Source organism: Manihot esculenta, chromosome 4 (assembly GCF_001659605.2).
Source record: "Manihot esculenta cultivar AM560-2 chromosome 4, M.esculenta_v8, whole genome shotgun sequence".
Taxonomy (NCBI): Eukaryota; Viridiplantae; Streptophyta; class Magnoliopsida; order Malpighiales; family Euphorbiaceae; genus Manihot; species Manihot esculenta.
The window spans coordinates 27329425-27342317 of record NC_035164.2 but is presented as its reverse complement, the minus strand read 5'-3'; positions in this window follow the sequence as shown (position 1 = coordinate 27342317).

Genomic DNA, 12893 nt, shown 5'->3' with positions numbered 1-12893 from the left:
CATGTGCCATTTCAGGTACTCTCCACCCCCTTTTGTTTCCATGTTCCTAATAATATCCTGAAAAAGCATCCCATTTCTGTAAAGTTGAAGCAACTCACAGCTAAGATCTTACAAAAATAGAAAAAACAGCATTATTTTAGGAGTAAATTATAGCCTATAAGTGGCAAAATTTTCATAAAATTAAGCAAAACATCATTAAAATGGGAGAAAAGACCATTTGGGTCAAAGAATGTGTATGCAAATCTAAATAGGTTGATGAAATTAAAAACCACATAACCTTTTTAGAAACTGCAGAAGTACATATAATTTATACACTTCTTTCTACTCAATATGTGCAAAATATGGCCGCCATGTCCACCATTGAGTCACATGCGGATGGAAGTTTTTTGCACAGATCGATCATCACCTTTTATAAAAGATTCATCCAATTATTTTATGGCAACATATACATGCTTAATCTGATTTGAGAAAATTAGACCCAGTTGGAGTTTTCCCCTTTTACTTTGTGAACCCCGGAAAAGAAGAAGAAGAAGAAAGAAAATGTCATTATCCTATGACTCACTTAGGACAGAAGTAGATGTACGTAGAAAAGGAAACGTAGTATGTAATGGACTTGGACTAAAACGTTAACATACTAAAACAGATATAAGCGGCAAGAAGCAAGAAAACTTAGCAGAAAAAGGAGAAAATACAAGTTAAGGAAGAAGAAGAGAGAGGCTGTGAGGAAGAAGCAGTTGGTTGGGATTTTATAAAGGGTTGTACAAAGCTTGCAGCTAGGGTTTCGGGCAGTAGGCGGGCTGTCATCCATGAGGTAGATGCTAAGGGCAGTGCTGGTTTGGCTGCCCAACTATTTAAAAATAGTAAATGTTTCATGCAAGTTGCTTAGACTAATGCTTATGTCTTCGAATATGCTGTCCACTTGCAATAAATATATCACAAGTTGGCCTCTCTCATTAATTAACGGGTAATTTTCACAAATAATTATAAATAATATTAATTTGTTAAAAAATTTAGATTATTTGTAATTAAATAAATTTAGAAATTATTTTGTAGAATATAAGGGCTAATTATTCACATATTATTATAATATTTAGAAATTAATTTGTAAAATTATAAGAGCTTTATTTGTAAATAATTATAATGTTTAAATATAAATTTATAAAAATATTAGAGTTAATTATGAAAAAAATTATATTAAGGGTAAATTCAAGGATGTAGCTGATTAAAAATATAACAGATGGTATTTTAGTTATTTTCTTAAATTAATGGCAATTTAACAGTAAATCTAATGTTAAATATTAATTTATAAATTTATTCAAATATTAAATACTAAATAAGTAAATTTTAAAAAGACTAAAAGAGAGATTTTATAGTGTAATTTACTTGCATTCGTAAACTTAATATGCTGATAAGTACATCTGAGTAAATTTAAGAACTCTCAGATTTTTTTTCTCCCAATTCTCGACTCCTATTTCAAAAATGGTCACACCAATGATAAAGCTACTTGGGTAAATTGCAATGACTTTCAACTCCATTTTCCAGAATACAGCCTTAAGGACAAGGCTGAAGCTTCTTGGAGTGGCATTGATACGGGTTCTAGCACACAAATGAGCCGTGGAGTCTACTCAAGAAGGAAGGTTGTTAGCAAGTTGCTAAACAAAGAGAAAGACTGCAAAATGATAACTGGCAATATTTGTTATGCAGAGCCTATAAGAATAAGAATGTAATGATTATGGGATGATGACCGCTGGATTCCTTCACCCTGGACCAGGGGCTTGACCACAGCCCAAGGCCCACGATGTAGGGGTCCACACACCTGATATGCATAACAAGCCTGGCTCGTCTCCTTCCTTCAAGGCCGGACTCGGCCCATCTTCCTCACTCAAGCTGGCCCGGCCCGCACGAAGCAGACCCTCTCCACTCAAGCTTAATATCCGGCCCAACTCTCAGCCCAGCCCAGGATCCGGAATAATATTCACCAGACAGCCTGGCAGATCCGCTCGAACGTACGCACGAGGAGAATCAGAGGCCGTTACGCATGGAGCAGGCGGCTGATACCCTAGTACCTCCGAATCCGCATGGCAGAGACGCGTGGCCCAATCCTGGAGAGACCTTCACACGCCACCAGTAAGCAAGACAATGTATAAAAGAGGAGTCTCCTCCTCAGGAAACTTAGGCCTTATTCAGTAATACAAAACCCTTGTAAAACCCTATTCCATTGGATCTCAGATCATCAATTGGCGCCGTCTGTGGGAAACGAAGGAGATCTTTTCATCACCGGAGTTTTCACTTTCAAAACCCACTGAGATCCACGATGGCAAACCACCAAGACAGTAACCTTAATATTCCAAATGACCTGAGCTCTGCCCAAGATGGGCAGCAGTTCTCCTTTTCTAGTCCTACAATGTTGAATAACCAAACGCCTATTTCTCTTAATCCCTCGCCAAGCCTGGCAGGGAATACTCCCACCATGACCCTGTCTAACCAAGACATTCAAACCATGGCTCTCCAGCTACAAACCACTGCTCACTGGTTGGGCCAGATAATGCAACAAAGGGGACTTAGCACCCCAGTAAACGCACTCCCAGTAGTGGAGGAACCCAGAACCGATGAACCTCAACCTACCTCTGCCCGCCTCCGAACTAACAACCACGATACCGGAGAAGAGGAAGAACCGAAGGCCCGAATTCATGGGCAAAGGGCAAGAGAGTTGATAGAAAATGAAGAGGTGAACGACTATTCTGCCGAAACAACCAGAGAAACGGGAACTGAAACAGAGGAGGAAGAATGCAGTTTGGGCAAAAGATCCAACCCGGAAGACGAGAAAATGAACCAAAAGCTGAAAAGGTTGAAGGAGCAGCTCCTAGCCGAGCTAGGTAAGAAAGATCAGAGTCAAACCTCCTTGCCTACTTCTTCTCGCTTCTCAAAGTTAATGCAGCAGGAGACCGTTCCCAAAAAGTTTATGATGCCACCGATGGCGGCCTATAATGGAGCTGGTAACCCGAGAGAGCACGTCATGAACTATAAGACCTTCATGGAGCTACAAACCCTGTCAGATGCTCTGATGTGCAAGGTGTTCCCAACAACGCTCTCGGGACCAGCGAGGGCATGGTTCAACAGCCTGGAGGCCGGAAGCATTCAAAGTTTCGGAGATCTGGCCACTCGCTTCATTAGCCGGTTCGTAGCTGGGGTGCCTGCAGATAGGAAGACGAGTTATCTGGAAACAGTGAGACAAAAAGCTGGTGAATCCCTCAGAGAGTATGTCGCCCGTTTCAATACGGAGGCCCTGCAGATCCCCGAGCTTGACGAAGGAAGGGCGGTAGAGGCCATGCAGAAGGGAACAACCTCTGCCGAGTTCTTCGGTTCACTAAGCAGGAAACCTCCGACCTCACTGGCCGAGTTGATGAAGAGGGCGGAAAAGTATATAAGGCAGGATGACGCCTTAGTAACGAGTAGATTTGCCAAAAGGGCGGAAGGAAAAGAAAAAGCCCCGGAGGAAGGGAGGTCGGAGAAGCACGAGAAGAAGCATGGAAAGAGGCCTGAACCGTACAAGCAGGCCTGGGAAAGAAGGGATCACAGGCCTCCTCCTCCTCGGATTCTCGAACCAAGAACGCTCCCTCCTTGGGTTCCGGAGAAACCGACTCCATTAAATGCGTCTAGAGCCGAGGTGCTCATGGCTGTCCAAAATAAAGAGTTTCTCCAGTGGCCCCAACCTTTGAAGTCGGAAGCAGATCAGAGGAATCCTGATAAGTATTGTCAGTATCACCGAACGCATGGCCACGACACAAATAACTGTTTTCAGTTAATCGCAGAGATTGAAAGATTGATAAAAAGGGGGCATCTCAAAAATTTTGTAAAGAAACCGGAGGGGCAGAGACCTCAACCCGGTCCGGCAGCCCAGATGCCCAGGAGAACTGGAACGGGGCCAGTGAACGATGGGTCCAGTGGGACTATTAATATGATCGTTGGAGGAACTGGAGGACGGATGAACCGTCGAGGAAAGAAGAGAAACCGGGAAGGGGAGACCAGCAATGGCGAGGTTATGCAGATCGTTGAACACTCTCCCATGACCATCGCTTTCTCTTCTGAGGATGCACAGGGCATTCAGATGCCCCATGATGACGCGCTTGTCATTGAAGCAGTCATTCATAATTTTCGGGTGAAGAAGGTTCTGGTGGATGATGGGAGTAAGGTTAACTTATTGCCATATCGGGTTTTCCAGCAGATGGGAATCCCAGAAGAACAGCTGGTTCGGGACCAGTCACCCATCAAAGGGATCGGAGGAGCACCGGTACTTGTAGAAGGGAAGGTGAAGCTGGCCCTCACCTTGGGAGAAGCACCCAAAGCTCGCACCCATTATGAGGTGTTCTTGGTGGTCAAACTCCCACTGAGCTACAATGCGATTTTGGGGAGGCCGGCGTTGTTCAGTTTCGAAGCTGTCACTAGCATCAGGTATCTGGCACTCAAGTTCCCAACGGAAGGAGGAGTGGGAATGGTCCGGGGAAGCCAGGAGGAAGCAAGGGCAGTATACTTGGCCACAGTGACGGAACCGAACTCAACCGGAGAAGCGCTTGATTCGGAAGTTTTGGAGGTCAGGGATGAGACAAAGGAAGCCCGGACAGAGCCCGTTGGAGAGCTGGAGACTTTTTCCCTATCAGAAGAAGAAACGAGTAAGGTCTTCAGTCTCAATGCCGGCCTCACCAAAGAACAAAAAGGTGAAGCCATGGCCCTGATCCGAAGTCACTCACCGACCTTCGCATGGAAGCCCTCAGACATGCCGGGAATTGACCCCAAAGTAATGACACACCAATTGAATGTCCTCCCCGAGGCCAGACCAGTAAAGCAAAAGAAGAGAGTAGTGGGAAGAGAGAAGCAGCAGGCTACCCAGGAAGAGGTGCAGAAGCTAGAAGAGGCAGGCTTTATTAGGGAGGTTATGTACCCACAGTGGCTGGCAAATCCTGTGTTAGTCAAAAAAGCCAATGGCAAATACAGGATGTGTATAGATTTTACCGACCTGAATAAGGCCTGCCCTAAAGATTGTTACCCCCTTCCCGATATTAATAAGATGGTCGACTCAACGGCTGGTTTTGATTATATGTCTTCTTTGGATGCTATGTCTGGTTACCACCAAATCCCAATGGAAAAAACGGATGAGGAGAAGACCTCATTTATAACTGAAGACGGGACTTACTGCTACAGAGCTATGCCTTTCGGACTAAGAAACGCCGGGGCAACTTACCAACGATTAATGAATAAAATCTTTAAAAACCAGATCGGCAGGAATGTAGAAGTATATGTGGATGACATGGTGGTTAAAAGTTCAACTTTTCAACAACATATAACGGATTTAAGGGAGATATTTGGGGTATTAGATCAATACAGGATGAAGCTGAATCCAGCAAAGTGCGCTTTCTTCATCAGGGGAGGAAAATTCTTGGGGTACATGGTGAGTGGAAAAGGCATTGAACCCAATCCGGAGAAAGTGGAAGCCATATTGAATATGCCAGAGCCGACCTGTGTAAGGGACGTCCAGAGATTGACCGGGAGAGTGGTGGCGCTTCATCGATTTATGTCAAGGTCGGCAGAAAAGTGTTTGCCATTCTTCAAAAAATTGAGGAAGGTCCCGAATTTTGAATGGACAGGAGACTGCCAAAAAGCCTTCACAGAGCTTAAGGAATACCTCAGCTCGCCTCACGTGCTCAGCAGCCCCGCAAAAGGGGAAGAACTCTTGATATACTTGGCAGCCTCAGAGCAAGCAGTTAGCGCAGTACTAGTAAGAGTGGAAGACGGGGAGCAGAAACCTGTTTTCTACGTCAGCAAGGTACTCAGAGATACTGAGGTCAGATACTCGAACATTGAAAAATTGGCGTATGCCTTGTTGTTAGCAGTCCGGAAATTCAAAGTTTATCTGGAAGGCCACCAAGGAGTTGTGATGACGGATCAACCGTTAAAGAAGATCCTACGAAGGCCGGAAACTTCAGGACGGATGTTAGCATGGTCCGTGGAAATCAGCCCTTACTGTCTGGAGTACCGACCTCGGACAACTATAAAATCTCAAGCGCTGGCTGACTTCATAGCAGAATGCTCATTCAACAAGGAGAAGGAAGGATCATCCCCGGAGATACCAAGCAAAGAAGGAGAGGGAGAACTTTCCCAAGAGTCCAGCTGGAAGCTCTATGTAGACGGAGCATCAGGCTCTAAGGGCAGTGGCGCTGGGATAATACTTAAGGGGCCGGAGGGCTTCAAAGTATGTTATGCCTTACGGCTAGAATTCAAAGCTTCTAATAATGTGGCCGAATATGAAGCCTTGGTGAACGGAATGTTGGTAGCTCTGGAAATAGGGGTAACCGACCTCGAAGTAAATAGTGACTCTCAGCTGGTGATCAACCAGGTGACGGGAATATATCAGGCCAGAGATCCCATCATGCAGAGTTATCTTAATAAAGTAAAAGCTGTGGAAGCCGACCTCACGAGCCGAGGAGTATTTACGAGATTTCAGAGGATACCTCGAAATGAAAATGAGGAGGCAGACCTGCTTAGTCGGCTGACCAAAGAAGAGTTAGAGCAGCTCCCTGATGAAGTCTACATACAGCATGTCAGCATACCTGCTTTCAAGAAGATAAACACAGTACTACAGGTGGAGCAGAGCCCAACTTGGATGACTCCATACTTGAGATACTTGGAAAAGGGCGAACTCCCCAAAGATAAAGTCGAAGCCAAAAAGATAGCAGCTCGAGCTGCCAATTACCAAGTAATAAGGGGAACTTTATACAGAAAAGGGAAATCCAGCCCATGGCTCCGGTGTGTGAGTCCGGAAGAAGCTGCAAAGGTAATGGAGGAAATACATAGAGGCCTATGTGGGGCTCACGAGGGAGCAGGGACATTAGCTAACAAAATATTCAGGCAAGGATACTACTGGCCCACTGTTAAAAAAGAAGCAGAAGAGTTTGTCCGGAGGTGTGACGTATGTCAGAGATTTGCTAATGCCATCAGGACCCCTGCCACTCCTCAAGCAAGCATATCCAGTCCATGGCCTTTCTCACAATGGGGAATTGACATCCTGGGACCTTTCCCCAAGACTACGGGGCAAAGGAAATTCGTAGTGGTGGCTGTGGAATATTTTTCGAAATGGCCAGAGGCAGAAGCAATAGCCACAATCACAGCTCGCAAAATGATAGATTTCGTATGGGGGCATATCATCTGCAGATTTGGCATACCAAGAGTACTTATCTCAGACAACGGCAGACAATTTGACTGCAGCACTTTCAGAGCCTTCACGACGAACATGGGCATATGGCATAAGTTCTCCTCCGTGGCTCATCCTCAGACTAATGGCCAAACGGAAGTCACTAATAGAGCTATCCTTCAAGGATTAAAGAAACGGCTGAATGGCGCAAAGGAGAATTGGGCAGAAGAGCTCAATAGCACTCTATGGGCACTCCGAACCACTCCCAGAGCGCCCACTCAAGAAACCCCGTTTGCACTTGCTTATGGCACAGAGGCTGTAGTCCCAGTTGAATTGCAGATCCCCACTCATCGAGTTCAATTCGTTAGTGAGAACGCTAATGGGGACAAATTAAGGAGCAACCTAGATGCTCTTGAAGAAGTTAGGGAAGAAGCCCAAGTCCGAACTGCTGCTTACCAACAACGAGCAGCAAGATATTACAATCAAAAGGTCAGAGAAAGAAGCTTGCAGGTGGGAGACCTGACTTTAAGAAACTTGGAAGCTACTGGAAAAAGAGCAGCTGCAGGCAAACTAGCACCGACCTGGGAAGGTCCATTCAAGGTGACAAAAGTGGTTAAGCCCGGGGTATACCGAATTGAAGATATGCAAGGAAACCCCGAGTCCCATGCTTGGAACATCCAGCACTTAAAAAGGTATTTTCCTTGAAATATTTGTAAAGAAAAAAAAAAAAAACATCGTATTTTGACAAATGTGAATAAATGAAAATTGTTTATACAATGTGATTATCTTTGTGGAAAAACATTTTTCATGCTAAAGAAAAGAACAGGGCTCAGAAAGATCCCTCGCAAACAAGACCTCAGTTAGGCACAAAAACCAGCTGAGATGACGAAGCGACAGTAAGGCCAATGAGCCTGAATTTTGTACAAACAACCGGCGAGGCCCCGAGGTCGTCCCGGAAATTCAAAGAAAAAACAGGATCCCGTAAGATCTCCTGGAAACAAAAAACCGGCGAGGCCCCGAGGTCGTCCCGGAAATTCAAAGAAAAAACAGGATCCCGTAAGATCTCCTGGAAAGAAAAAACCGGCGAGGCCCCGAGGTCGTCCCGGAAATTCAAAGACAAAACAGGATCCCGTAAGCTCTCCTGGAAACAAAAAACCGGCGAGGCCCCGAGGTCGTCCCGGAAATTCAAAGAAAAAACAGGATCCCGTAAGATCTCCTGGAAAGAAAAAACCGGCGAGGCCCCGAGGTCGTCCCGGAAATTCAAAGACAAAACAGGATCCCGTAAGCTCTCCTGGAAACAAAAAACCGGCGAGGCCCCGAGGTCGTCCCGGAAATTCAAAGACAAAACAGGATCCCGTAAGCTCTCCTGGAAACAAAAAACCGGCGAGGCCCCGAGGTCGTCCCAGAAATTCAAAGAAAAATAGGATCCCGTAAGATCTCCTAGAAACAAAAACAACCGGCGAGGCCCCGAGGTCGTCCCGGAAATTCAAAGAAAAACAGGATCCCGTAGGATCTCCTGGAGACAAAAACAACCGGCGAGGCCCCGAGGTCGTCTCGGAAATTCAAAGAAAACCAGGATCCCGAAATAAAAAATCCACCAGAACAACTTATAAAAACCAATTCCGACCAAAAAAAAAAAAAAAAAAAAAAAAAAAACGAGCTCACAGCTCGAACAGACTTATATTCTTACGACGCTCAAGGTCGAGCTCCCAGCTCGGACTGATGTTAGCAAAGGCCCAAGACCGAGCTCTCAACTCAGATAGACTTATATCCTTAAAGGATCCAGATACGAAGGCCAAAGAGAACGGCCGAAGTCCCTCCATAGCAGGACTCATAAATGAAGATATCCTTAGAAGGATAACAAAGGGCTATAATCAAAGCCTAAATCAGTTTATCTGAAACACATATACGAAATCACAGCGCAGAATGCAGGACTAAAAGCCAAAAACTGACATGATAGTTGTCATTACAAAGGTACGAGATTTGATCTCCCAAAACATCAGCTAAGAGCTGAGCTCACAACTTAAGCTTAATTCAGAGTTTCTGAATGAAAATATATAGTTTACATCACATATACGAAGCGTAGAGATAAAATGTCAAGAAATATGAAAAACAAGAAAGAAACTAATATTGCATTAATGACTATTACATTTTATTTCTCTGGTCAGGACGGAGGATAAACAGTCCTTAAAGGACTTATATCAGTAAGTACATCCTCGCCTGCATTATCTCTATTTATTGCCACCCCCGAAGGAAGCTCGGTGTCCCTGGGGCCTGAGCTCTCAACATTGCTAGTGGGGGCAACCTCTGACCTAGGGTGGAGGCCGTCTTTCTCAGAATCAAGATCATCTTCCTCCGACCCAACCTCGGATTCCTCTGACGAAGACTCAGATGGCCGGTCTATGTTCCTCCGAGAATCTCCTCGGGGCAAAGGACAATCATCCTCCCCATATAGCACTGACTCGCCATCTGAGTCCACTTCGCGCCTACGAAGCTCGGCCAAAGGAACATCAGGAGCCTGTCTAGCTTCTCTTAAACCGCAATTGTAGCCAGTTACATACATGCGGTAGGCCTTATCAAGGATAGCCTTTTTCATCTCACCCGAAGCTTTATACTCATCAAGGTGTTCTTCACAAGCCTCAGCCACAAATTCCTTAAACTCAGAAGAGTCTTTGTAGTCCTGAAGATGAGCTTCACAGGCCTGATCAATTTTAACCTTCAGCTCATCAGACTCCTGATACTTCGCTATATACTGTTCACGCTTCAGCTGAGCCTTCCCTTCCGCATACTTTACCACCTCAAGCAGGGCTGAACATTTATGTTCCAAAGCCCTGACTTCATTCTTCAGCTGTTGTTGGCGAAGGTTGAACTCTTCCGCCGATGAAGACAGATCTTTGATACGTTCAGAACTTGTGCCCAATTCCTGCTCAAGGACCTCCACCCGGGCTAGGGCACTCTCCTTCTGAGCCCTCACCTCACTCAGGTGAGCTTGAAGCCCCTCAAAATCAGCCTTTAAGGCCTCATGTTGGCGCTGGACCTCAGCCCTTTGGCTTACAGCCTCATCCCTCTCCTGAAGGGCCGTCGTCATAGAGGACAGCTGTTTTACAACCTCTACACAACGAGTCTCCACTTCAGCTGCCCTCTCATCAGACTCCTAGAGAACTCTGCGAGTACGAGACAGCTCTGACTCCAGGGATTTGCTATGCTCTGCCGCCTCCATTGCTTTGTCCTCAGCTCTTTTAGAGGCCTCCTGGGCAGAATGCAACTCCACTCGGAGAGACTGGATCTGCTCCCGGGCGGCTGCCAGGTGGCCCCTCGCGTCGCTGGTGGCAGTCAGGTTCTCATCACGACGCGCTTCCTCGATCCGGCGGTCCACGGACTCCCGGAGAGAGAGATCACGGGCATCCACCTCCATAACCAGGCCTAACACCTAGGACGGAAGAACAATTACGGAAGAACAATTACGGAAGAACAATTGTCAAGAAAAGACACAAAGCAAACTCAAAAGAAAGGTGAAAACATAACTTACCATCAGCAGCATTTCTCCAATCGTGGATCCGAGCTCCTCACGAGAGCGAGATTGGAAGGACACCTGCTCCTTGGTAGAACTGGCCAACTGACCAGTCAGGGCCAGCAGACGAGGATCCGAAGCCTCTGTTATCCCGCCGAACATCCGTTCCCGGAGAAGTGCGGCAACAGCGGAGGCCGGAGACTCCGAGGAAATGCTTGACAGGTCCAGAATGTTGTCAGTAGGGGACGACGAAGGAACAGCAGAAACGCCCTTCCCTTTCCCAATGGGAGGAAGAGGTGGGGAAGGACCCACAGCAGTCCGGGATTTTTTCCGAGCAGGAGATGGGACAGGCGTTCCAGAAGAGGTCGGACGCTTGCCCCCAGTCTTTGAGGGGACACCCTCAGATCCCTCAGGCTCAGTCCTCACAGGGGCAGGGGCACCTTCACCAGAAACCTCCGGGCTTTGATCCTCTAGGAGGATGATCTCCATCCCTGTCCCAGAGGCCTCCTTATCTTCAACAGGGGACTTAAGTTTCCCCCCTAACACCTCCTCAGTAGAATGGACGGCACCCTGCCCCACTTGTTCAGTAGCTTGGGTCTGCTCCATAACAGCTAGGGAAGTTTCCCTCACGACCTCTGAGGTTGAGCTCGACCCACCTTGGCCAGATGTCCGAGCTGATTTAATGCTGCGAGAGCTCGGCTTGGAAGTCCGAGCAGAGGCTTTGACAAGAGGTCGGCTGATCTTCTTGGAAGAAGCGGCCTGAGCCAGCTCTACAGCAATCTCAGTTACAGAGCGACCATCCCCAAAGGCGTCAAAAATTGCATGCATGTTCCCCCGAGACAGGTCAAAATTTTTGGGGAATTTGATGCCCTCCATTCTAACCTCAGAAGCTGCAAAAAAAAACAAGAAGTTATAAAGAGTCAGCATACTTCCTGATATCATAAGCAAAGAAAAAACAAAAACAGAATAACCGGACAAAGCACTATACCCGTGTCCTGGATATCCCTAAGGTTTGACGCAAACATACACTTCTCGACATCATACTTCCTCTCAACGGAAGTCAGTCGAAGCAGCCCAACCTGCTCAATAAGACTCAATTCGGGCAGATTGTTGCAGCCCGGAAAGATCTCCCCCCACCTCAGGTCCACATCCCACGATCGGCAGGACCCTAATTTCAACTCCGCCACAAGGAAATTCTCTACCCATCCCTTTATAGAATCCTTGTAGCCCGTAAAAAGAGACAACCCATTACGGGGGGAAAAGTAATAGAAGTTTTGTTTCGCCCTAACCAGGCGGAAAAAAGTGACAAACAGACAGGCTGTAGGGGCGAAACCCCAACCCAGACAGATAGACTCGAAACAGGACATGAATAAAATGGAATTTGGGGATAACATTCGAGGAGTTACCCCAAAATATTCAAAAACCTCAACAAAGAACGGGGTAAAAGGAAGCGGTAGACCAAATTCTCTCTGCTTCAGGAAAAACACTATGCTACGAACCTCTTGAGGATCCACTAAACCAGGAGGGCGAGGGTAAGGAAGAACTATCCTCTCATTTGGAAGAGGTGCTCGAATAAGATACAACGGAGTATCTAAAAGCCTCTGGGAAATGTGATTAGTTATGTTGGAAGGGGTAATATGCGACTCAAGGTCAAAAACATCAGGAAGCTTTAAACTTACCATAGAAGAACAAGGAAGCGTACCTGAGAACACGATGGGATGAAAAAAGAGACGTAGAAGGAATTGCAGGAAGACAGAGAGCAACCAAGAGCTAGTTCTTCAAAGGACAGAAGGAATTCGAAAAGAAAGAAAGAAAGGCTATTATGAGGCAAAGCGTTGATACTGAACAGTTTTGTCTTGGAGCGGTGCGATCATTAATTGTTCTCGAAATTTACCCTCTCGACGGTTAGGAAATAACCGGCGAGACGGTAAAGGGGCAAAAGGATGATCGCTGGGCTTCTCTACATCTATCAAGGGCCAAGTATACGATGACAGTCCATCATTTAAAAGCCCATTCGCCACCCACATAATACAGGCCCAACTCATCAGTCAGAGCAACTTAGCCTACTACTTCACCATCCCTATGGTAAATGCCGAGGAAACAGAGGGGCAAGTTATGAAAAGACTCAAAAGTACAAGCAAATGGGAGCATGATAAAGGTCAGACTTGTGCATCACTTAAAAAGTTATAAGATTTG